A 25181-nucleotide genomic window follows, 5' to 3' on the forward strand; every position below is an offset into this window, starting at 1 on the left:
TCAAGGGCCTCTTGTAGCTTAAAATTTTTTCTCCCTCCCTCTTTTATTTTTAATTTCTTCACCACAAGAGTTGAAGGCTTCTCTTCTCCCAGCATTAACTCATTAGCCTCAATCTTGGATTGTCCCCAAATGCTTATAACTTGTTTTTATTTCTCCCCAGTATTTCTTAAAGCCTTCTGGTGTAGTTAGAGCTTTGCCATCTGCCACCTTCCTGACACTGCAGTAGGGAGCAACTTCTCTGAGTGATGTTTTCTGAACCGTGATGAAAAGTGTGTCTGTGTTCTCATTTCTCTCTATGCTACTCAAACATATTGTAATTTTTACTTCTGATTTATTACTGCCTGTCTTCAGTCACTAAATGTGTTATCTTTCAGGTGATACAGACTTAAAGTTCACTCATCTCATTGTCCCTTCTTCACTAATTCCACCCATCTTCCTTTTTCCCCACCAATGACTAATAACTCGCTTCATTTCTACCTGCTGTTTCCACTCCATGGTTTATTTACAATGTTTCTCACAATGTCTAGGATCAAATATCCCTCTCTAGACCATTGCTTAATAAAATCTTGTCATAGGCAGTTGCATTTATATGTTTTTCTGAACATTAAAACTGCTTTTGATTTGGGGAAGAAGGAAGTCTGTGACTCAGTAGCTGTGAAGCATTACTAAACATCCCTACATCAGTAAAGAGCTTCTGTTCTGTACCATCTTTTGGTAGAAAATTCAGAGAAATATGGTGGGAATGGGTGACAATTTTAAATAATGCTAACTTGGGAAGTTTCAAAATCATTGTGTCTTTATTGGTAATCAAACCTGTGATTTGTTACATCTCAGGAAGTAAGAGAAATAGCTGCATTTTTACTGACCTTCCTGCTGGAGCCCGAGCTTCGTTTCCAAATGACTTGAATTTTTTGAGCATTGCAGTTAAGGAGAGGTCAGACTGGACAACAGCCTCAGGTTAAGAGCCTCAAACAATCTGCCCTGTGTAACACTAATTTTGACACCAAGTTGTTGAAATAAAGAAGTCTGTGGGAAACCAAGCTGGCTGATCTGACTCCATCCTTTGCATTCTAAAGTGTGCTTGTCTAAATGTTAGCCTGTCAGTACTGAGACAGTGTCTGCACTCCAGGCTTTCACTGTGACTGGGAAATCCTAAGTCCAATTTGTGAACTAATAACTAGAGAGGCTACCTATAACAGAAGCAAGACAGAGCAAAGGAATAAAGTAGGCATTTATTAAAAGATCTTCAAAGGATACACTTTGGGCAGCACAAGAGCCCAGCCAGGGCTACACCCAAGATGGACCCAAGATGGATGACTGGTCATGAGTTTTCACATTTTTATAAGTTTTGGTCCATTTACATATTAGGGCTAATTGTCCGATTACAGCTTCAGGTTATGAAGTCCCACTCTCCCAGACTGCTCTCTTCAGTTTGCTGTTTATACTTTTTGGGCCTGAAGCTGCAGCTGTGTCCTTGGTTCTCAGGCTGGAAAAGGATTGTTTTGTCTAACTAAGCTGTGAGAACTTGCTGACACTTTATATGAAGCTCAGTGTCACACAAAAAGGCAGTACAGAATCTGAGAAATATGAAAGCTAAAACTTTTAAACCATCACTCACTTGCATGTGAATGTGAGAAAGATGATCTATGTGTAGACTTATTCTCCCACCTGTAGGAAAAAAATCAAGAATTCTCCTGCTGCAGAGCACAGTTTAGTGCATATTTGATGTTTCCAAGAACTCATCTGCATGGTTTTGAGAGAATAGCATTACACTGGAGCATATAACAACATTACAATGAGCATGTTGGCTTCATGGACCATACTGCAGGATGGAGGTCAGCACTGGCTTTCACCTTTCACTGATGTAATCCTACAAGCAAGCATTAGTAACAGTGCTGTAAACTCACACACATGTGACAGAGTTACTGCGGGGGGCCAGGATGGCATGCTCACATCTGTGGTTTAAGATTGGCATTGTTTATCACACCCAGTGACATTCTTACTGCTGAAAGTATTTCTGCATTGGTCAGAGGCTAGAGGAAACACACTTTCAAATTCCAAATTACAGGTTTGGCTGTGGGTTTGTTCAGATTCTTAATGATTGATCTGAGAAAGGTTAAAAGCCAAAAGAAATTCTTGGCCATCTCTCTTATTTAGGAAATTATTTGTTCTGTCAGATTCCAGCTAGTCCTGTTTGCAGTGTATTATTTTACTTTGGCTTTAAATGCAATGTAATTGCATTATGAGACTAACCTTAATGACTGGATAACACCTGAAATCTGAGCATACATTGTAGTAGACAGTCAATTACCTTGTTGGTTTTCCTGGGTTGTAAGAAGAATAACAATTTTGTTATACCTCCATGGTGTTCAGTGTCTAAGTTCTAGTGTCATTCAGCAGCAGTTTTAAAACAGGGAATGTTTTTCATCAGGAAATTTTCCTTTTTTCTCTTAAAGCAATGGGTAGAATAAGACATATAGTTGAGTCATCTTACTTAAGAAAATTTATGATGATTTTTGCATCATAAAAGAAACCTGTCTTTTGATCAGCTTGAGCTACAGCAATCTAAAATGCTGTCCCTAACATGGTTTCTCTTTTAGATATTTGAGAAATTTTATCACTGTCATGTTATTGAGGACCATAAATTTTGGAAAGCTGTGGTCCTTGACCTTTGCAAATATTACCTCCTCAGCACTGTTCACAAGCAGTGACAGATACTGTCCTGAAACTCTCCTAAACAAATCACTGGGTACTGTAAAAGCTACAAGTGTGTCAGAAGCAAGCTGAAGAGATTTTACATGCACAGAGAAGAGTCATACACTGTTTATAGAGGCTTCTGATAAACCAAAACTGAAACTGGGAGGGTGTTTTTTTCCTTTCTATAATGTTGGCATTTCCAGCTTACACTGCTGTGGTTAAAAATTGTTTTACAGAATATGATCACTTAAGCTAGACACATTATCTAGCTGAATACCATAAAATTGGCTTTGGGCCTACATGCCATGACAAGACAAAAGTGACAGCACAAACCTGAAATTTGAAAATCACCCAAGGTAGACACGGTGCTACAGTATTCTTTAAAATAGTTTCAACAAATCTAAGCCTCAAAAAATGAGGTTTTCATTATTGCACTTTCTCTTTAAGCAGAAAAAATTTGGGTGGCCGTTGCTACTGCTTCTGGTCTACAAACATGTTGAGGTGGACATTTTGGGAAGCTGCTTATTTTACCCAAATAGCAGGTTTGGGTATGCAGCACTAAAGAAGTCCTCAGTGCAGAAATGTGAGGAGTAGGTGACCAGTTTCACCTCATGGCTGTATGGTCTATAACCTCAGCACTTGTGCATTACTCTCCTCCAGCTATACCTGTGCTTTCCTCAAGGCATTCTACTGGAATATATTACCACCTGTTATAAACAAGTTAAGTAATCTAAGGAATAATTCATCTCTAGGAATATTCAACCTCTAGGTGAGGTTGTTTGAGGCTGTTGGTTTTTTTTTTTTTCCTGAGAATGAGGAGTATTTTATTGCTTATTTTATTTTACATCTAATTATAAGACCACAAGTTCATTTATGCTTTTAATAATCTGATAATCCTACATGTGGAATGATTAAACTAAATGCTATTGTTATCATGAGCCTTTAAGCTCATGCTCAAAGCCATAAGCCTTTGCTCAGATACAGTCCAAAAAATCTTATGTTTAAAATAGAATGCCCAAATTTTTACTGCAAATGATTTTTTTCAGGGTGGAGTTTTTCTCTAGTTTTTAAGAGTGCTGGTAATTTTTTCTTACATTCCTGCTTTCATGTTTGAAATTTCAATTTGTCCTGTGGCAATTATGATTTTGCCACTGTATTATCATGAACGTATAGTACTACTAGTAGTATTGATAATATAATCATTATAGAAAAAATATTTAAAATCAAGAATAGCAAATAAATTTATCTACATATAAAATAATATTTAAGTTATACAAATTTTGCATAATGACCTTGCTTATTCCATAACCTTGGTTAAAAATGAGATCATATTTGACAGTGATGATGCCCTGACAATTAAGAACAAATATCTAAAATGAGAGCACATGAAATTAAAGTATTTTTCTTGTTGTTGCCTTAAACTTATGAAAGGTTCACTAGAACAGTGAAACACAGGAGTATTTGGTTTAGTGTTGATAGAGAAAATCTGATTTAAATAAATATTGCAGAGACATAAACTGCCAGCCACCTTTATCAGAAAATTAAGATAGAGTGTTGAAATTTCAGCTGGAGAAGAGTAAGTCTTTTGCCACTAGCAATTGGCAGGTAAAGTATTGAATTCTCTTTCTTTCTTCCTCAGGAGGAGTCCCTGTTGTCTCACAACATGGTTGACCTCATGTGTCACTCTCTTTTTCACTGGACAATGCTTATTTCCCTTCTCCACTCTAAATCTCCCACTGAAAAAGCATCACCATTGAGATCTCTAGCCCTCATTCAAGGGCTAGAGATCATTCAATTTGACTAAATTTTACTCTTTTGAATTAGTGCTTGCTTAAAGGTTGACTAAATGAGTCCAAGAACATTCTTGTTCTTAAAGCTGAGGTAATGTCTTGCCACTGGAAAGGAAGAAATGTCCTTTTTCCACGTTTTACTGGAAATTATCTATATTTCCAAATGAAATCTTCTGGGAGAACAAAACTGTTGTAGTAGCTGATGATGGTTAAAAACACTACTCCTCCTTCTCCTCCTCCTACGACTATCAATAATAATAATAATGACAATGAAGAAGAATTTTAGTATTCGCAGTAGTAATAGGAATAATTACACTACCTCAAAACTGTAATTGTCTTTTCCAAATATTATAAACTGATATTATCTTTATTTTTTGTATAATGATTATTACATTTTGAAAATCATTCTAATTTTTGACATCAATATCAAGGAACATACCTCTTCCATTCTTTTGATTTAACCAAAATTTCTTAAAAGTAGAATAGACTTTGATATGGAAGATTAATCTCAAGTTTTTACTAGCCCTGATGTCCATAATTAAAATGCTAGAAAATTTGTTACAGCAGAAAGAACCTACATGGAATAATGGACCACATGGAAGTCACCTCAGAACCAGGAAGATCCCATCATACACTGGGGCTCAGGAGAGACGTCAAGAGAAATTTGCTACAGTCCTGGCTTTCTTCGTGCTACTCTTTATAGGCACCTGCTCTTAAACACTGTTGGAGACAAATGTGCTGAGTTACTAACTAATAGACTAACCAATGTAACTCTCCTACTGTTCTATAAAACTTTCACCACTTTTTAAAAAAGCAGCCCACATCTTGGCATTATTACGAATTACTGTTATTTCCCTATAGTTAGTTCAGGTATCATTTCCTTTCTTGTAAGGCAAGCCAGAAGTAAGTGACAGCAGTGATTTCATACTTTTTTTTCTCTGATTTCTACTTTATGCCACTCTGCTGATTACCAGGAGCAGCAACCTACTGAATTAGGAGTAGTATATAAAAGTATTTGTTTTCTCCATAACATTATTAAGAAACTTCTGAATAATGGATTGTTCACTTTCAGGAATTACAGGAAGTGATTTCTAGGACAAGCACTACTGACTTTTACTAGTTAAATTATACTAGAATTTGAAACCAAATCAATGCCTCCAGTTGAGAGTCTGTGACCTCTGTTTTGGCAGCTCTCTCCTCATCTCCATTTTCATACACTGTAATACAGTAAAGGCAGTTGTATGCCAAATAAATTATGATATATACAAAGAAAGCTTGTTTTTTCCTTTCTTTTTTTTCCCTTTCCAGAGTCACGACCTCTTGTATTCATCTTTAAGTTTCTGCAGAATATTTTTTCTGCATTTTACCACTTGAAGAGAAATTTTTTATCTCAACAGTACCAAAACTAAGTTAAAGACCCTTGACTTCAGTGCATTCAAGTGAAAGTCTTTTTGTTCCTTGTGTCATTTTAATCAGACAGAAAAGCACCTCACTTTCAGTGCCAGAGGAGAGGCAGCATCACAGAGTGGCATTTTAAATCAGTTTTTCTTCTGTTTATGTAATGATCAAGAATATGCGTCTTCACTTTTCAGATCATCTCCTTAGAGACAAATTTTTCACACAAAATTTTGTTTCTCTTTTAATGCTGAAATGGACAGAAGGAAAATTTAGTATACGCAGCCAAGTGTAGAGAGAGAAATGATTTTTTTTTCTATAACAAAAGCACTTATTTTTCACAGAAATTTTGCAGTGTATGATCCAACTAGTTAAATATTAAGTGTGTGATAATTTACAATTCTGTCTCACTCATTGATAAAGAAAGATACAAAATGGGACACAGAATGGGAAAACAGCATCTTTTAACTGTTACCTCATTCTTCTTGCAATGAGGTGAACGTGGAAGAATATAAGAGTAAAGCACTTCCACAGACTGAAAGTGTCTCTTAGTAATTGCTAGAAAATTAAAAATACATCATATTTTAAGAGTTATGAAATTGCTTATTCCATACAAATATCCAGTCTCATTATTTATCAGGGAATAATAACAAATAACTTCCAGTATTGTCCAGTAATAACCAAATCTAAATCTGATACTGCAATTCAAAAATGTGGCTAGACATGAATTCTGAGAGATTACAGTATTTAAAAGTTACACAAAGTTGCTTCAGAAAATAATATAATCACTCCTCCTTCCTCTCTCACCATTTCCAATATTTTTCCAAGTACCTCTAAAACTGAATATAATGCTTCTGGAGATGAAATTATGTCTTAATTTGTTTCCTAATTAACAATATTTGCAGCAAATGGCTTTTAAAAATTCCCTTCACTTTAAAATATGTTTGCAAATAAAGTTTCTAATGTGTATTTGTAAATTAAAGGATACAGGTAAGGTCTACTATCTAATTTATAATAATTAAATTTCTTATATAAATACACCTCAGCTAAGGTACTATATGAAGCATTGCCACACCAAATTTTTAGCTTACTTTTTTTGAGGGACAATTCTGAAAGCATAAAATATATGCTAGTATTTGGAGTATGTATTTAAATATAGAAATGTTTAGTTGTTTTTTTTCATTCACATATTTAACAGTAAAATATTTTGATATCAACTGTTCTAGGAAAAACATAAGGCTAAGTTATCATAGTGAATAGAAATACAACTGAAAATTTTAACAGATGCAACCACACTTGAATGTCTACTTTAATACAGCAAAGATCTTCTAAAATTCAACACACTTTTAGTGTTTTTTATTGTTGTTGTTGCTAACAAATGACAATAAAGTAATTCATTTTAAGACTAAAAATATCAATTCCTCTATAGAAATCCAATTCAAATGCAAAGCCTTTCTTGCGTAAAGAGGATGCAGAGAAAGGAAGCAATATCTTCTTCAGTGGCTTTCTAGCCTCCTAAAATGCATCTCATTAGGGTTCTCACCCTGGTAGAGTGAGAAAGAGTCTTTTCTCTGAAATGACAGAAGTAAAGTTTGAAATATTTATACCTGCCCATATAGTTAGGGTATTTAAAAGGATGGCTTACTCAGACAAAGGTCCCCTCCTTACAGAAAGATAGACAAGAGAAACATTACACAGAAATGCAACAAAAGCCAACACGAACCATTTTTTAAAAAGTCATAATTATTTCAATGGCAAATTTTGATTATTTTAAAGCAGAATTTATAGACATGCAATTTTAAATGTGGAAACATTCAATTTCAATAAAGCAGGTGGCTCAGAGGCTAAGTAACCAAATAGTTTTCTAGCTTTGTAAGTATTATTGCCTTACTTTTGGCTGTAAAACGTGGCTGTTCCCTGTCTGCACCACTGTGTTACATCCAGAGGCTGCAGTACTCTCCCTCATTTCTGGTGCTGAGGTGGAACTGCCTGGCTGACCATGGTGCAGCCACACATTGCTGCTGCCACCTCCTGCTGAGGCTGCTGCTGTCAAAGAGACTGTGGAGCAGGGCACAGCATATTCCAGCACACTCTGCTCTCCCATTTGCATATGTCCATGCTCAAGGTAGAAATTTCTGAGCTGGGTTTATTTTCTGTTTGACAAAGGCTTAGGAGGACACCTAAGACATATCCTCGGGAAGACAATGCTGTTTTAGCTAGGTTGTCTTCAGGTCTTGAGCTACCTTTTATGCGGTTTGCCTGAGTATATCTGTGCTTCACCAGAGACAGAGAAACTTTACACCGGACAAAAGTAAACATGATGAAGAAACTAGGCTTTTCTATTAGCAGTTTGCCTTGAGCTGCCTTTGTTTAACAGATTTCCATAGTGGAATGATTTCAGAGGGTCAAACATACAAAATCATATGTGGCAAAAATCACAGCCCAGGTGTCTAAGCTGATCTACGATCAAATTCCTTGTGTTCAGTGTTCTCACTGTCAGAAGAGCATTGATGCAGGTATAATACTTGGCCAAACACATTTCTGTATCATGTTCGTTCTTTACTCCACAGGCTGTTTTCCTACTGCAGATAATTTTACAGTTGTCACATAGGAGTGACAAATAGGTTTATGGAGGTTTTTTTTACAACTGCCAACCAAAGGATATTTACTAATCCTCTTTCTCTGAAATAAATCATGTAGCTCATGGTTAAAATGAGTTTAAAAAATGCTGGGAACATTTGTGAATTTCCTATTTGTTCCAGCAGTTGTCTGACTATATCTCCTTTGTCATTTGTTATAAAACCTATGGAAAGACCTTGAAAGGTGAGATATGTCTGGGGCTTGGTGATTTTTTCTTGTTTGTATTTTTTTTTTAAGTTTGATAGCGTATTTGACACCTATGTAATCTAAACGGTGGGGATGCTAAACACTAATTTTTATCCAGAAAAAGCTATGTCATGCTTTCTGCAGTCATCATTATGACAAGCTTCATCACAAGCCACAAACTAAGTATTCATTGCCAGTATACCTTTGTCTAGACTAAATTTCACATTTTTTTCACTTGGCTTATTTCTAGGTATGATTATTATTGACTAATTTGAAACTCACAGCTTTGTGTGGCTGATGAAACAAGGTGTTGACTGGGATGCAGAAGACCTATGGTGTATTAATAGTTCATTTTATGCTGCTTTTTAAAGTATTTAATTCACAATTTCTTTGAAAAAAAAAATTAACATATCAGGTACTTTGGCTGGGTATATTGTGACAGGACACTGTCCTCTGTAAGAATGTAATAACAGCTAAAATTGTTTGAATTTCTGTAATTTCATTCCATTACCGTGCATTAAAAACTGGTATTTGCTAACTGCATGTTTACTTAGATCTTTTGTGTACTGAAATTAACATTAGTCAAGAGGAGACTAAATTTTAAAACTATGCATAATACATTTTCATATTTTTAAAGGTTTTTTGTTCAGTTAAGTTGAGTGATTAAATATTTGGTATTAAAATTAAATGAGTAATGTGCTTTTCAAAGCTGTAAATCAAGTTAAATAAATAAATAAATACAAGATTAAATCACTTGAAGACACTTATTTTAGTGTTTTGACTGAAGACTAGCATGAAGAGCTCTATTCTGCTCTAAGTTGCTTTTTCTTGCATAATCATTTTTTCAAATCTTTCAAAAAGGTGTAAAATATACTTTTGTAAAACACTCCTTTTATTTCTGTTTCAATTCCCCAGGTTGTGAAAGATAGTAACTGACATCATTAAGAAGTAATGCTCAGAAGGAACAGTAAAATTTTAAATTATCAGAGATTTTTACATGATATAAACAAAAGCATAAATATTAACATTTAATATGGGAATTTTAGTTTTGTAGAAGCATGCAATGAGTTATGCCACGAAGACTTTCAATGGTCAAGAAAAAAACAATGAAAAATGAAGTAATTTGGTGTGAACATCTAAATTAATATACTACACACATCACTGAAAAAAGATGCTTGTATGTCTTTCCAAAATGCTTTAAAATGGTAATTTCATCCTCAGAGCTATGTCTTGATCTGCAAACCAAAGCTGAACTTTGTATTGCACAATAATTTTGGCATTAATTCATATTGCCTTCAGGAAAATATATTCTTTGGTGAATGCATTTTGCCTAATACATTGAAAGTAAAAGTAAAAAATGTATATGTGTTAAATATAGTAGCAGGTGCAGGCAAACTGACATATTCTTGAAAATTTTGTCACTGTTAGCAAAGTGAATACTGATCATGGTAGTCATTAAAATGTTTTATAATTTTCAAAACTAATTTTTTTTCTGGAGGAGTGTTTTGTAAATAAATAAACTGCCATTGTTTTTACATTTTGTTCAGTAGTACATGATACAAACAAATCAACTTCTTTAAACATCAATAGACAGTAAATTATGAAGAATTTCTCAGATGTACTGAAAAATTTAAGACAGAATTACCATAAAATATGCTATTGTATTTACTTCCTTGTCTTGTCAAGAGACCTTGGCTTACAGTGTTAATATTAAACCATAACAATGGCTTAAGATTTAGTTTGGCACTACTACTTTTCCAAAAATGGGAGATAAAATTATTTTCAAGTTGTTATTGGAAAATATGGGAAAATTTTATTAAGATGATTTTTTTTTACTAGTGTGTTCAATTGCAATGATATTCCCAGTTAACTTCTTACTTAGACATCCAATTAATCCATGACAACTGACTGTACCTTGGGGGCAGACAAATTTGGGATGAATGGGTATCACCACTGAAGAGAGTGATTTCACTACAGTTGCTGGTTCAACAGAAAGACATCTTCTGCATCCTTTGTTTGACAGTTCCTATGCAGCTTATCAGCTACAAGGTCCCACCAAGCTTTCTCTTCTGCAAGGATTTGCAGAGAGCCAGGTCGTGGTACGTCGTCTCCACTTTGTCTCTATCCCACCCTGCCACGTGCTTGTGTGGGAAGCTGGGCTTGTTGACTGGATTGCATCCCAGCAGTAGCAACCAAATTTCTCCTTGTAATCTCCATACTGTTATAACTACAAATATCCATATTGTATCTATAAATTTCCATTCTGTTTCATCACCCCTTATTATTCATTCTGTTGGGGGAGTTGGGCATCTTGACGGCAATTTTTTTCTGTTAAAATGTAATGTTCCATTTCTCCTTAATTTTCCTCTCAGTCTTTTTTTCCCACATGATGATACTTATTTTTGATGGTTAGGTGGGGAAAAGTGCAAAGAGAAAAGATGGTGACAAACAAGTAGATATGCTGAGTTAATGTTATGAGTGAATTGATGTCAGAAAGGAAAAATACTTCATTAACTGCTTAAATATAAAACCCAATTCTTATAATTGCATTTTAATTAGGAGATCCTGTGGAAGAAACAGTGGTTTTTTTGCACATTTTTATACTAATTCATTTCCTTTTTGCAATTTTTAAAATACAAACATTTTTTTCTCATATGTAAACATTGTTCTGGGGCTTTATGTATTTTGCAGGTAATGGAGGAAAACTGTAGACCTGATATGGCAAGACAAGTTACCAGAAGGCTATCCCAGGCAGAAAACTACTCTCACAGTTCTGCTATGCACCTGCTCAAGAATAATGGCAGCTTGGGTCATAAACAGAGCACTCTCCAATGGAGTTGCTTCAAGACACAGACACATAAGAAAAAAGTGAATTTTCTCAATTATATCTGTTGTCTCTTTTTTCCTCCCTTTTTATTTTTTTAAATTTTTTTCTCTCTCCTTCTTTCTTTTTCCTGACAGTAGGTGAGTGTTTTCTCTGCAGTCTAAGGTTTCTATGAATTGATGTTTAGGAAATTACCACTAGTTTACTCCATATGAAATTTCTTTATGAAATGACTATCTATAAACTTTGTAGTATTTTTTTTTTTTTTTTTTACCTAACACGGGTCTTTTTCTGATTTAAACAGATGAACATATGAAATTTTTGATTTATACTTCTAGTTATTAACTGTCAAATGCAGAGCAAAAGCAGTACTGAAATTGGCAAAGTAGAACTGCAAGTCCAAAGAACATACTTTCTGCAGCAGTGGTTTGTTCTCCACATGTAAAATGATCCCTTACTCCCTATCCTAAATCTAGCAAGTAACACAAACTCTAAATAAAATCCAGCTCTTTCCCCTTTGTTTTTCATTGTACCAATATGATGATGTCAGTAGAATGCACAAATCCATAGTACTGCTTTTTTAGGGCAAAGATTTAGCACTGTCTTTCAGATAGGGTTGTGAAACAATGACTGCTAAGAAAAACAAAAGCTGTATGGTCATATTTTCTTAGAATATTACCTCTGCACAGGACAGACCTCTTTAGCAAGCAGAGATGAACAGAAGTTAATCTTATTGTCAGTATCTAGCTGCGAGACCACACAGTAAAGTTAGTGAAGTTGCTGGCAAGAAATACCAAATGCATTTTAAAAAGGAAAATGAAAATTATTAATTTTCCACAGTTTTGCATTTTAAGGAAACTCATTGCAAATGCATACATTTTATGTCAAAAAGCTTTTGGGAGTCTTTCATTACACTCTGTGATATTTTCAGACTATATTCTAGTTACATATTACTTTTTACGCATATATTTAAAGGGATAAAAAGGTCTTGTGATAAAAAGTCTCAGAGTTAAAAGCAATTCTTTCCTTCTTGAGGACCCTAATAAATACCTACCAGTTTTATAGCACGTTACCAATTTAATTTTGAAATTTGGTTCCTTCATTCTTTGTTTCTTTTCTTTTTCATGTTGCTTAGAGAGATTTTATTGCTAGTGCTGTATTCTGAATTCAAATCAAGAGGGTAAGCTCTTCACAATACAACAGAGTTGCAAAGATGAAAAGTTCCATAAAGCTGGACACAGACATAACTAGCAAATTGTGAGAGAAGGTGGATCACCCAGCATTCACATGACTTTGTTTTCAAACAAAATAGGAAATATTGAGGAAAATAAGAAAAAGGGAAAGAGATAAATGGTCTCTAAGAATCTTGTTTTTTATTTTCTGGGACCTTAGAGTCTGCTGCATATCTTCCTGTTTTAATTGTTTCCTGCATACAGTGCTCAGATCTCAGAGGTGGTTTATGCATGTTCAACGTATTTCTCCTCCTCCACTCAGGGTTAAATTAGGGTTTTGGTCAGCCTCAAAAGAAAACATTTATCTACTTTAATTATCAATATGGGGAATATATTGCACCCTGCTCATAACCAAGGGAAGACTTCTTTTACATCCCAATGCTGTCACATTGCAGAGAGAAATGTTAAAACCCCAACTTTTCTGTGCTCACATAACTGCCCTCCCAGGTTCCAGCATCAGAATTTCCCCTCACTTTGCCAACTCCAGTCATCAATTTGTGCCTGCCCCTGTAAAAGGGATATGTCAAAGCAGGCAGAGACCTCAGCAGACTCCTCTTATCTACATCACTACGTCAGAACCTCATCTAAGTTGCAGCCAAGAGCCCAATCCTGAATTGTCATAAACTGTTCCATCTATACCTAAAAAGATGGTCCATCTATACCTAAAAAAAAAAGTCTCCAAATAACTGAAGTCCCTCCATTTCATAAGTGACAGGTCCCTTCCATGATGCAGTGATGACATACAGAATCTAGCAATTCTAATTTATTAGGTTTTGTTTTGTATTTGATAATCATATTTAACATTTTGCCTAAGTGTCTTGAAAGGTGCATAGAAATAAAGTAATATGTAGAATGACATTAAAGGCAGCATCCTACTGCAAAGATGCAGATTGCTTGCAAATACACTTGTCAGAAGTTCATTTTTTACAATCCTTAATACTTTTTAGCAAGTAACTGTCGAGAACAAGGTATTACATTTGAGAAAGACAAATCAGAAGGTGAAAGTAACTTTTAATGATTCAAGTACAATTTCAACATACTAGAATGACAGTACTCATAAGGTATGTCCATAAGGAAATATCTTTATGCAATGGACCTTTAGATCTTAGCGTTGTGACCATCATCCATCATTCTGTGGCTAAATGTGCTATTCAAATGGCAACTCTACCCTCTTAAGAATCCACCCCACCCCTCCTCAGAGGGCTGGAATCATACTCAGGGCTTAAATAAAACCCAAGTGTCTTTGACTCTTAGGGTGTGTATTTGGGTTACATTTAAGCTATTGATGTAATTTTTACTATACAGGGGACAAATTATTCTTTTAGTGTGCAAAAGAATGATACACCTGTGTTTTGTAATTTTCTTTATATCCTTTTTAATTCAAATGAAGAAACAAACAACACCTAAAACTAATTTTACTAGGTGTTCTACTTTTATAAGTATTTAGAGAGGGAAATCCATTACAGATCAGGGTGACTGACTGGCATGTGAGTTCAGCAGAAAAAAGTAGATGTTTTAAAAAAATCAAAATTCATATTTTATTCTTTACAAAAGTAAAGAACTTTTATTATAGCCTAATCAATATTCTTTGCCTTTGTGTCCCTTTAATTTTATTTTTCCTCATTTTAGTTACCATTATTTTTCTTATTGTTCTGCCCATGTCCCTTCACCTATTATGTCTAAAGTCTGTTTTCTCCATTTAAAAGTTTATTTCCACCCTATTGTACCTTTTCTGAACAACTGCTGCATTTGCTTCAGAGGACATGCAAAACCTTGTTTGTGACTGAAGAAAATGAAACATTAAAAAGCTGTGCTTAATCAATCTGGAAAAGTATCTTGACGTCAGAAATAGATTATGATTAGCTAGTATGATAATATTTTTAAAAAACCAATGAACCAACCAACCAAACAAAAAAAAACCCAAAAAGCTGAAGATACAAATAAAAAGACCAGTCTGTTAGATCTTCAGATTTTCTAAGAAAGCAGATCTGATTTTATTTTACTTTAAAAGGTTGACTTCAGCATGCCACTTTCAGCACCACTCTGCATCATGAGACTTTCTCAGAATTAATATGAATTAATATTTTTCTCTCAATTGCTGAATTGAGAGAAAAACTCCCAGAGCAAACCAAATCACTTTTAAATGAAGCAGTACATACAGGTATAAAGACAAATTTATAGGTTGTGTGTAAGTGTATTCTTAATTCCTCCTTTATTTTGAATTCTCCATTGCCATGCACTGTTGACTCAGGCTGTGTATTTGATATTAAACTGACAAATCCCATATTTCAAAGCTTGAATGGTGATGTTCTAATAAGACTGACACAATAATCCTGTTTCTGATGGTTCACAAATGGTATTGTGGTATTTATTACTATAGAGAAACCAACATTTATTCGTCTGTCTCTCAGATTTAACAAGCATGCAAATACATAGAATAATTTTATTATCATGTTATCTCAGTAGTTTAATAAGTAAGCAGACAAAATGTTCAACAAATAAGAGCATGGTTAGATAGTACTGTGAGCATTACTTAGAGGTAAGGATTTAGGAATATAGCTGCTATACGCATCTAATCTCAATTCTGCATTTCTGTGATGGGAATTAGAAATAAATGTGAGAGCAAAGAGGTGTCTGTTGTTAACTCATATACTCATCTGTCTGCATCACTGCAGCATTATGAAGGATTTAATTTTCAGTCAACTTGTTGCTGAGATATCACCACTATCATTTTCAGCTTGGATTTTTCATACTCACTCGATAATGCATGCAAAACAATTTCACTGGCTGCCAAGCCTTTCATGTACAATTAATTGTCATTTTGCACTCCTTTTTCAAAAGAGAGGAGGTGGATGAAAGGCAAATTAAGACAAAAGAAGTAATTACATATTTCTTCACATAAACTCCTCACAACGTCTCCAGCAGATCTATAAAAAATTTGAAATAAAAAGTAGAATATATTATTAGTTTTTATCTTTACTGGTTCTTTGAAAGTAAGGGTATCAATTTATGTCCTTAAAATAACCTCTGCCTCCAGGACATCTATGGAAGACAAGCTAGCTGAAACAATATCAACACTCCAAATTTCATCAAGTACACAGACATAATACAAAATTCATTCAAATTTCAGCTGCTTTAAAAATTATTTCCAAGACAATAAATTGAATACTGAATTTATTTGCTCAGAAAGGATTAATTTTAATTATTTAAATTGATATGCCTATGACTTAAAGAAGGAAAGGGCAAAACTGCAAGAACAGTGTCATAAAGGAAATACAGTTTAGCGTAATATTTACTGTCCCTTAAAACTGCATTCTTTACAGCAAATGTTTGCTTGCTATTAAAAAAACTTACTTCAAAGTGAGTGTATTTTATGAAGTCTGTATTTAAATTAATCCTGATTCACAGACAAACAATGCACATTCAATAAATATGTATGTTATCCAGGCTAAAAATAATTGTCAAAGAAAATAACCAGTGATTCCTTTCTGAAAAATCAGCCTCCTACTACTTTGATCCTAAATAAGCTGCACAAAATGCATAATCTTGCATAATCATTAACTATGACGTGGAGATTTACAATTTACATTTCTATTTTTATTTAAGCAAGAAGTATTTTTGTCTTTCTATTTTGATTGCTTTGTTTTCAAAATCAGTTATCTGATACCAGAAAAGTATTTGACTTTTTACACAGATGAGCCATTTCAAGCCCAGCTTCATGGAGCTGTTGCCTACATCATGAGAGAAAGAAAAAGAAAAAAAAATATGATGTTCAGTCATTTGTTTTGTCTACATTAATATTTTTTCAGGCTCAGAAAATTATATCAACAGCACAGACTCACTTCTTTAGCTCTAGATTCAACAATCATGATCTAGGCATTATAAATTACATAGTGTCATGTGTAACCTTAGTGACTGGCCCTACGTGCAGAAAGGAAATAACTTTTTTTTGCTACCTGTCATTATCTGCATTGTCATGCCACCACATCTCCTTTAGCACTGGTGCGTACCTGTCCTGTACCTCCAATACTGTGGGGTGATTCTACTAATTCACAATTGAGAAATATGTTCATATGTTGCCAGTTTTGCAAATTTGACTCTTCTCTGCAAAGTCATTGTCTTCCTTTTTTTTTTTTTCCCATAAACATGAAACAGCAATGTTTTCAACATACTACTGGTGGAAGCGTTGGTCACCAAGGCTGACTTAATGTACCATCTCCTGCAGTGTTGGGAATGTTTCTTCATATATTGTTAATATTTTCTTCACTCCCATTGATCTTACCAAATGAAAACCCTCTCAGAGATCTCTTCCTTATTCCAAAATGAGATAAAAGTGCCCTACAAAGGTAAGCTCATCAGGCAATTTCAATCTGCTGCTCTCATGTTCCATATGCAGCCTACCAGACTACAATTCCTAAAAAAAATGGCTTTTATTAAATTTAATCATCTACATTAAGTTATAAATGACCTTCCACCTGACCTTGATTGGAAAATTAATTTTATTCTGCCTTTCTTTTCAGGAAACAGACAACTTCAAATTCTTTATTCAAGAGATCTAACTTGATGCATCTGTATCTGTTAATATATCTGTATCTTTTATATATGTATCTGTTCCAATATTTGGAAAGTTTGGGATGAAAAATACTAGTATTTGTACTGTATATATGAGTTATTTTTTATGAATAAACATCTGAAACATTTTTCTATATGTATGCATATATATATATATATATATATATACACATAAATATATATATATATAGATATATATGTAAATGTATATGAGAGAGAAAACGTCTTGAAATGTCTTGAATTCAATAGTTTAAATCTATCTGATCTCTCATATGGATGACAATGAACTTGAAGTGTTTCACAATTCTGCCAAGGAACCTTGGCTTTGTTTTACTCAGTTCACTTTGTAAGCAGACATGGGGATATCATTGTTATTGATTCTGTCCCAGAATTCATAGACCATGTCCAATGACACGCAGGAGATCCAACTCTAGTTTCATCTCTACTCTTGATATCTGCCCTGGACTCCCTAAATACATATCTGAAGAAAGTTCTAAATAGTGGAAAAGCTAAGAACAGGCAGATGTTCCAAATTTTTTTCCCAGATCACACTTATAAAATTAATCTGGAAAGTTTATTTCATTAATCAACTCTGAATTTTGAAGCTGTCACTTGAAATGTAAAAGGGAGGATCAGTTGTCAAAGTGCCCTTGGTCTGTGACTGTCAGGAGTCACTGTCCTTTAAATGGCAAAATGGGGTTGGAGTTTTAAAGAGCAAAAGCCTTATAAGGGTTATATTTTGATTGACGAGTTACATTATGACTGTTATTATAGCAGAGACCTGGAAAACTATAATAATTAGCCTGTCAGCTCAATTGTTACTCTTCATTAAAAATTAATGTGAGGGAGCAATTATTCTCACATCTTTAGCATCATTACACTGTTCTGTGACTGCAGTTGTGTGCAGTTCAATATGTCAATTAATCTTCAGAACAATATTATTTTCTAATTTAAGCCTTACTTTCCTTATTTTGATGTTGCACTCAAAGAGCAACGTTAAAGTTTGAACATCCTAGACAAAATAAAATTGTTGAAATGGAATCAGAGTTGAAAATTCCACCTCAAAGTATAAAAATTTTAAATGGACATCATTCTTATCCCTCAAATCAGGTGTTGCATAGCTTATTACTTCTTTGCAAGGAATAAAAAGCAAGAATATTATAGGTAATGGAGAAAGAGCCTAGGCTTACACAAGCAAAAGAGAAGATGGGCTACTTTTTTCTTTCTCTACCTTCTTTATGTTTAACCTCGTAATTGATCCAAGTGGACAAAGTTTTGCAAACCCAGAAAACTTAAACCTCAATTTGGTTATATAGTCATGTCAACTTGTGTTCCTGAGACACTGGAACTCAGGATCCTGTGTGAGTGAAGCAAAGCAGTAAGCAGGACAAGAGCTATCTTTGGCCTCTTCAAAGACCTACTTGGAGGTATCCCATGGGACAGGAGGCTAGAAGAGAAAGCAGTCCAAGAATGCTGGGCGATATTCAAGCATCCCTTCCTCCAAGCTCAAGACCAGAGTATTCCGATGGTGAAAAAATCGGGCAAAGGGGGCTGAAATCTGCATGGACAAGCAGAGAGCTTCTAGGAAATCCCAGCTAAAAGAAATTTATGGGATGTGAAAAGAGGGCAGGACATGTGAAAGGACTGTAATCACAAAACTCAGAGATTTGACAAGACTAAGACCCACTTAGAACTGGGTCTGTATCTTTCTTGATCTGAAAACAGTATTTTGGTAATCAGCTTGTGTTGTCTTCATTTTTTAGATTCTTGTTTCTAATTAACTTCTCATTACATTAACATTTGTTTCAATAATTTTTGTGCACACTCAGAAGTGAACATTATAAGCTGCAAGCTTCCACCACCTACCTCTGGGAGGAGATTTCCCAAAGGTTGATAATCATTCAGTTTCTGTCCTAAAGTTAACAGCAACAAGTTGGTTGGTTTTACCTCCCAAGTATTGCATGAGCACACAAGGAAGGTTTGCAGTCCATGGCGGTGGCATGTAGGCATTGCCCACAGCCCTGGAAAGCATTACTTGCCAAACTGAAGTGGGTGGTTTTTGTGTGTTTGTTTGTGATTTTATTTTAGATGATGGCCATATGCATTTATTCCTTATTGTTATTGGTAGAACGCAATAATTTTTTTTCTAATGAAGTACATAAAAATAATTCACAGGTTTCTAAAAATCGAAAACCCATTAAAGAATACATTTTATTTTCCTTACTTATCAAAATCAGGTATTTGAATCTAGTCATAATTTTGAGCAAGTCAATTTTTCTCTCTCTTTTAGCCTTTTAAAAAAGTCTTTGCAATTTCCTTAACTTGACAGGTTTTAGGAAGCTGTAGCAAACAAATACACAGAAAAAAATATAGTGAACTGGAGAGATTGCATTTTCTGCAAAATACCTAAATGCTAGTTTTATGTCTTAAAAGTTTTGGAAAATTAATAGAAAAGAGAATTTAACTCACATGAGTTAAAATCTACACAGATGGATGTTCTAAAATAACTCTGTTGCCTGACCTTTAAGTAGTCAAAAGTAGGAGAGAATGTGAAAGAGCTAAAAGCAGGATAGCACAAGCCCATGAAAAAACCCAGAGACAAGACATACAGTAAGAGGATCAAAAAAGCAGCCAGAATGTGCAATATAAGCCTAATGAGGTAAAGACTGGAAGTCTGGATCCACATCAGGCAGTGATATACATGCACCCTGAGATGCTGTAACACATTACCTTTAGTAGGCAGACTAAAGAAAGTGTGTCAGAGTTGAGTCAATCACGTGACAGCATTTGTGGAGGTGCCAGGGAAAATGACAGTGCTTAGCAAATTTATCCTAAATAGTTGGTGCTGCTTAATGGTTTTCTTAGCCACAAAAGAACCGATATGTAAAGGTCCTCCTTTCTGCACTCCAGAAACATAATGCTCTGTGAAATTAACCTCTCTACTTTACAAAATGGCACTGTCAAAGAATTTAAATTTCAGACTTGAAAATATAAGGATAAATATACTCAGAGACATACAGATCAGTGTATTACAAATTACCTGCATTCTTAAACTTTTCCCGGTAATTTTATTCCTGGAACCAAATGCATGACATAGATGAAAAATGTGATCAGATGTTATCAAATTACTTCTCTAGGACAACTGTCTCTTAGGAAACTTGGCTGTCTAAATAAATTATCAGAAAGTTTTTTCTTCTCCAAAGATCCAAATCAGCATCCACTCAGACATCCAGGAAAATAAAACTACAGAGGTGATTTTGTAGCAACAAGTCCAAGAAAATTAAACTCAAAGAGCTATACTTGTAAGTATTTTCTGTGAAAATGTTTTAGTTATTCTTCTAAAGAGTCTCCTATACTTTGAATGACTGGAAAATGTGTTACGTGCCTTCTTATTTTGTTTATCAGAACAAAAAATATTGCCAAATTTCAGATTCTTCTTTTAATTAAAACCCCCACAACTTATTGAAGCTTATACAAAATTCTGAAGTACTGTCCTGAACAAAAAAGAGAGTTTGCACTTAGTATAGGGGACTATGTATCATATTACATATAATATAAAGTATCCATGGTCTGAAGTAAGGTGGCTAAGGATTAATTCTTGTGCACAAGACAGCAGTATTAAAATTGTGCATTTAAATATATCTTCATTGTAAACAGCTGATTAAATTTTAAATAATTTTTGAATAAATCAAGAGTGTGTGAAGCTGAGGTTATAGTGGCAAAAATTAAACTTGAAGCTATCTTCTGAACACTTTTGTCTGCCATCTCAAAACCAATGATGTTTTAACTTGATTTTCAAATGAAATATTTTTATATAGTAAGAGATAAGTGCCAGTAATTAAGGACGCATAGTAATTTCTATTTCACCATGGTTTTATGTTGCTTTCAACTTTCAAAAAATTTGATGGGTTATTTTTTATTTTCTTGTTGATTTGGGATGATTGGTTGATTGTTTTTTCTTGGTTTTTGGTTTTGGTTGGTTGTTGGTTTTTCTTTTGTTTGTTTGGGATTTGAGGGTTTTGCTTGTTTGTTTTTCAGTTTTCTTACATTTGAGCAGGAAAAGTTGAAGTAAAATCATTACTCATTAATGTTATAACTTGTTAATGTATTGTTGCCTTTGACCTGGAAGTCTATTCATAGCTTACTACAATTTTTCTGAAATTGCTTCTAATCACCCCTGGCCAGACTTAGAAGAACACAGTTCTTGTAGTTCACTGACTGTAATAATCAGTTATAATTATTTATCTGAGAACTAATACGAGGAGAGATTTGTATAAAGTTATATTTTATTTTAGCATAAAATGAATAAACATATCTTTACCTCTGGATGAATTGGGAATATATTTTGGTCCAAAATGGGAATAAAGCTTGAATTCTTGTCTCTGTTGTCTAGCATTATTCCTGAACAATTTTGTATGAAAACTCCTTAGAAATATAAAATATGTTGTGTCTTAGAAACAATGGAGAAGAAAATGTTTTAGGTTTAAAAGAATAATTAAATTTATTTTTACTAATTACTTTATTAATTAAATTATGCATGGTCAAAATAGTCTATGTTTCATATTCCTTGATAATAAACCTATAATATGTTATATCAAGCAAGGACATTTGTTCCACTTTTTAAAAATATAGAAATTAGAATATTTAATTTATAAGACAAATGCTATGAACATACTATGGACTTATTGTGTAAGCTATGCAAGTTGTCTCCCAAAATAATTAGAAATTATTTAAAAATAATCAAGAAAACCAGTTATATATGTCTTTTGAAAAGACAGCTTAGAAATATATTATTAGTAGAAAAAAATTAAAACAGAAACTCTCTGAAAATATGCAGTGCTGTAGGATGACATCAGTGCTATTGACACTGGATTCATTCTAGGGAGTAGATGGATTAAATTAAGCAGTTTCATTTGCCTCTGAAGTCCAGTGGACAGATGCAGCTGAATCTCCACACCAATTAATTTTGTCTATAGCATTTGCAAAATTTCAGTCTTTCTGCTTTTTAAATAAAGATTTGCTTTTCTACAGTAGTACTTCACCTTCTGTGAATAACTTTTCCTTCACTGGTTGCATGAAGAAAGTTTCTAATGATAAAATATCTGTTCAGCTGTGATATGGCAATTAATACTGAAATAAATTAACAAGTGAAAATTTCTAACCTTTACCATTGACTATGCATTTGGAGGAATTTATGAAGAATAACATCTGGAGTTAGGGCAACTAAAAAAAAAAATAAGTGAAAATAAAATATGTATATACATTTTCACCTCTTGAAATTATATGTAGGAGAGGACTTCAATTCTGCTGTGTATTGCAGAAGTTTGACTTAGTTTTACTGTTCATAAGAGAGGATACAGATAATAAATAACTTTACAGTGATTCGTGAGACCAACACTCTCCTTCCCTCTGAGAAACAGACAGCTCTTCAGATGCCAAGTATTTTATCCGTGTCTGAAGTTTTAAAACTGTGATACTAATATTTAAAATCTGAATAGTCAAAACAAACAGTGAGTAGTTGCATTTATTCAGAATTTAATTTACACACTGGTGAGAAAGTACCTAGAGCACTAAATTACTTGAAATTAATTGAAAATTTCATTTAAGTTGTTGACTAGTTTCATGCTAATAAATTAAAGAAATAACCTAAGCTAATAATTCAGGAAAGCTTAAATGAAACAATTTTGGCTTGAAATTTGGGGAGACTGAATGCATGAAAACTGCCAGAATGTCATTAAAATATTTACTTCATTTCATCTATATGTTAAGCAATTTTGATAAATTTATTCATGATACAAGTTAAAGAATCAATCTTTTTATACTCCTGATGCAGAAATGGGTACAGGGAAGTCTGTTTTTTCACAAGGATGACCTGAGTGGAAAATTTCCTTTAACTGGATTTCAATTTCAATGAGAAATTTTGGATATGCTACAGAAATTACTGTTTTATGTCACGAAGAAAATCAAACTTGATGCTTATAGTTGGGTCCCTTGGATTCTTAAAATGAATTCATGAATTTTAAATCCTATATCTGAACATCATATTCCCAGCATCTTTGAGACAATCATAAAGAAGTTAATTAAAATATTTTAATAAGTGAGTCTGCAAAAATTACCTTGTATCAAGAATTTTTTTGACAGTGAGTTACTTTGGCTCTGGTCATACACCCGGTACAAGGTAACAGGAGGAAAATATCAAAAGAGTGTTGAGGACAAAGAAATTAGTGACTGGCTTTCTGAGCCCACTGAAAACACACACCTGAGTGTGACTCAGGAAGTCAAGTTATCCAAATCCTATATTGAGATATAAAAAAGCGAAACTTTGCACTTTCCTGAGAATTGGTAGAAGACATGGTCATGAGAATAATACTGCTAATTTAGAGGTATAATTCTCCATTTTTTCATGTCTTCACAGAATGCTTCCAGGGAGAGGTATATGGGAAAATAAAATGTGATACCTACTATTTATTTATTTATTTCAAATATTTTTTTAAAAAATCATTTATTAATTTTTGTGCTTAGACAAAAGAGTATTTTTTTTCAAGGACCTTTGTTGTAAAATAATGTATTTAAAGCTTCATAATTTGTAAAAACCTTGTACTAGTAAACAGAGTGTGCTGCTTCAAGTGTGACCTATTTGACAGTTTAAAAGCATAGACAGGTAAAAAATTTTTTCTGCTACTACCATATGTCTTTATTTACAAGATTATGAGAAATTTGGCCCATTGGAAAAGATTTTCCATGTTTTGAATTGTAAAGCACAGGACTATGGGAAGTTAAGAAATGTGAAAGACTTAAGATAATATATTAGGAAATAAAAAATGCATTCAGTGGTGTCCTTCTGGGGGTTAGTAGATGGTAAATGAACTCTCCTGCTGAACTGTAAGGGACATATGCCTTCACAGAGCTCTAAGCTGGATTCTTCAGTGTGAGTTATTTCAAACAAATAAGGCAAGAGAAGTTTTGTAATGTAATTTTTGTAATGTATTACTTGCACACAGCATTCTCCTTTTGTCAGGTAATATTACAGAGATCAAAGTTTCTATAGCCAAGGAAACCTACTAGATGGAAGGAGAGTATAGCAGCTGCTACTGTAGAAAATATTTGCATGATATCCCAACTTCTCCCTCACTTCACACAAGGTCTTCCACTGCTTTTTACTACTCTCTCCTTCAATTCCTTTTGCCTGGATTTGAACTATCAGATCTCTAGTGGCCTGATCCATTCTTCATTTTCTCGTGTTTTATTTCCTAAAATATTTCATGTACTTCAGAAAATTCTGCTTTTTTGAAATTACTTCAACATTGTGTTTCCAACATAACTCTATAGTTGCACTGCCTCCCCTCTGCATTTTGAAACAGGTCACCAAACTTGGCTGAAGCAGTGTAAAGAATGACCTTTCTCTGCTTTCATATATTTTCCAAGCAATGAATTTTATCAGTGGCCTAATTAAAAAGCAGAAGTACAGGATGGACAACTTTGAAGAATGTGATTCAGCTTGGGATGATGCTTCCACTGTAGGTGAAAATAAAAGTTGGGGGGTTTTGTTTGGCTTTGTTTGTTTGTTTGTTTGTTTGTTTGTTTGTTTGTTTGTTTGTTTTTCTTTGGGTTCTTATTTTAGTTTTGTTTTGACCTGAGATAATGGACAGTGTAAAGAATAGAAATTGATGAGAAATGGAAGAAAAAAATAAAAGGTGGAAACCAAATCATTGATACCTATGGTTCTACACATGTACTGCATCATCTTAAATTAATGTACAGAAGAACTAACTCTTTGGTCCTGAACTAAACACATCAGGCACACTAAAAGAATGATGGAAAAAAAGTAATTGTTGTTCTCTTCCA

This window comes from Serinus canaria, chromosome Z (genome assembly GCF_022539315.1).
Source record: "Serinus canaria isolate serCan28SL12 chromosome Z, serCan2020, whole genome shotgun sequence".
NCBI lineage: Eukaryota > Metazoa > Chordata > Aves > Passeriformes > Fringillidae > Serinus > Serinus canaria.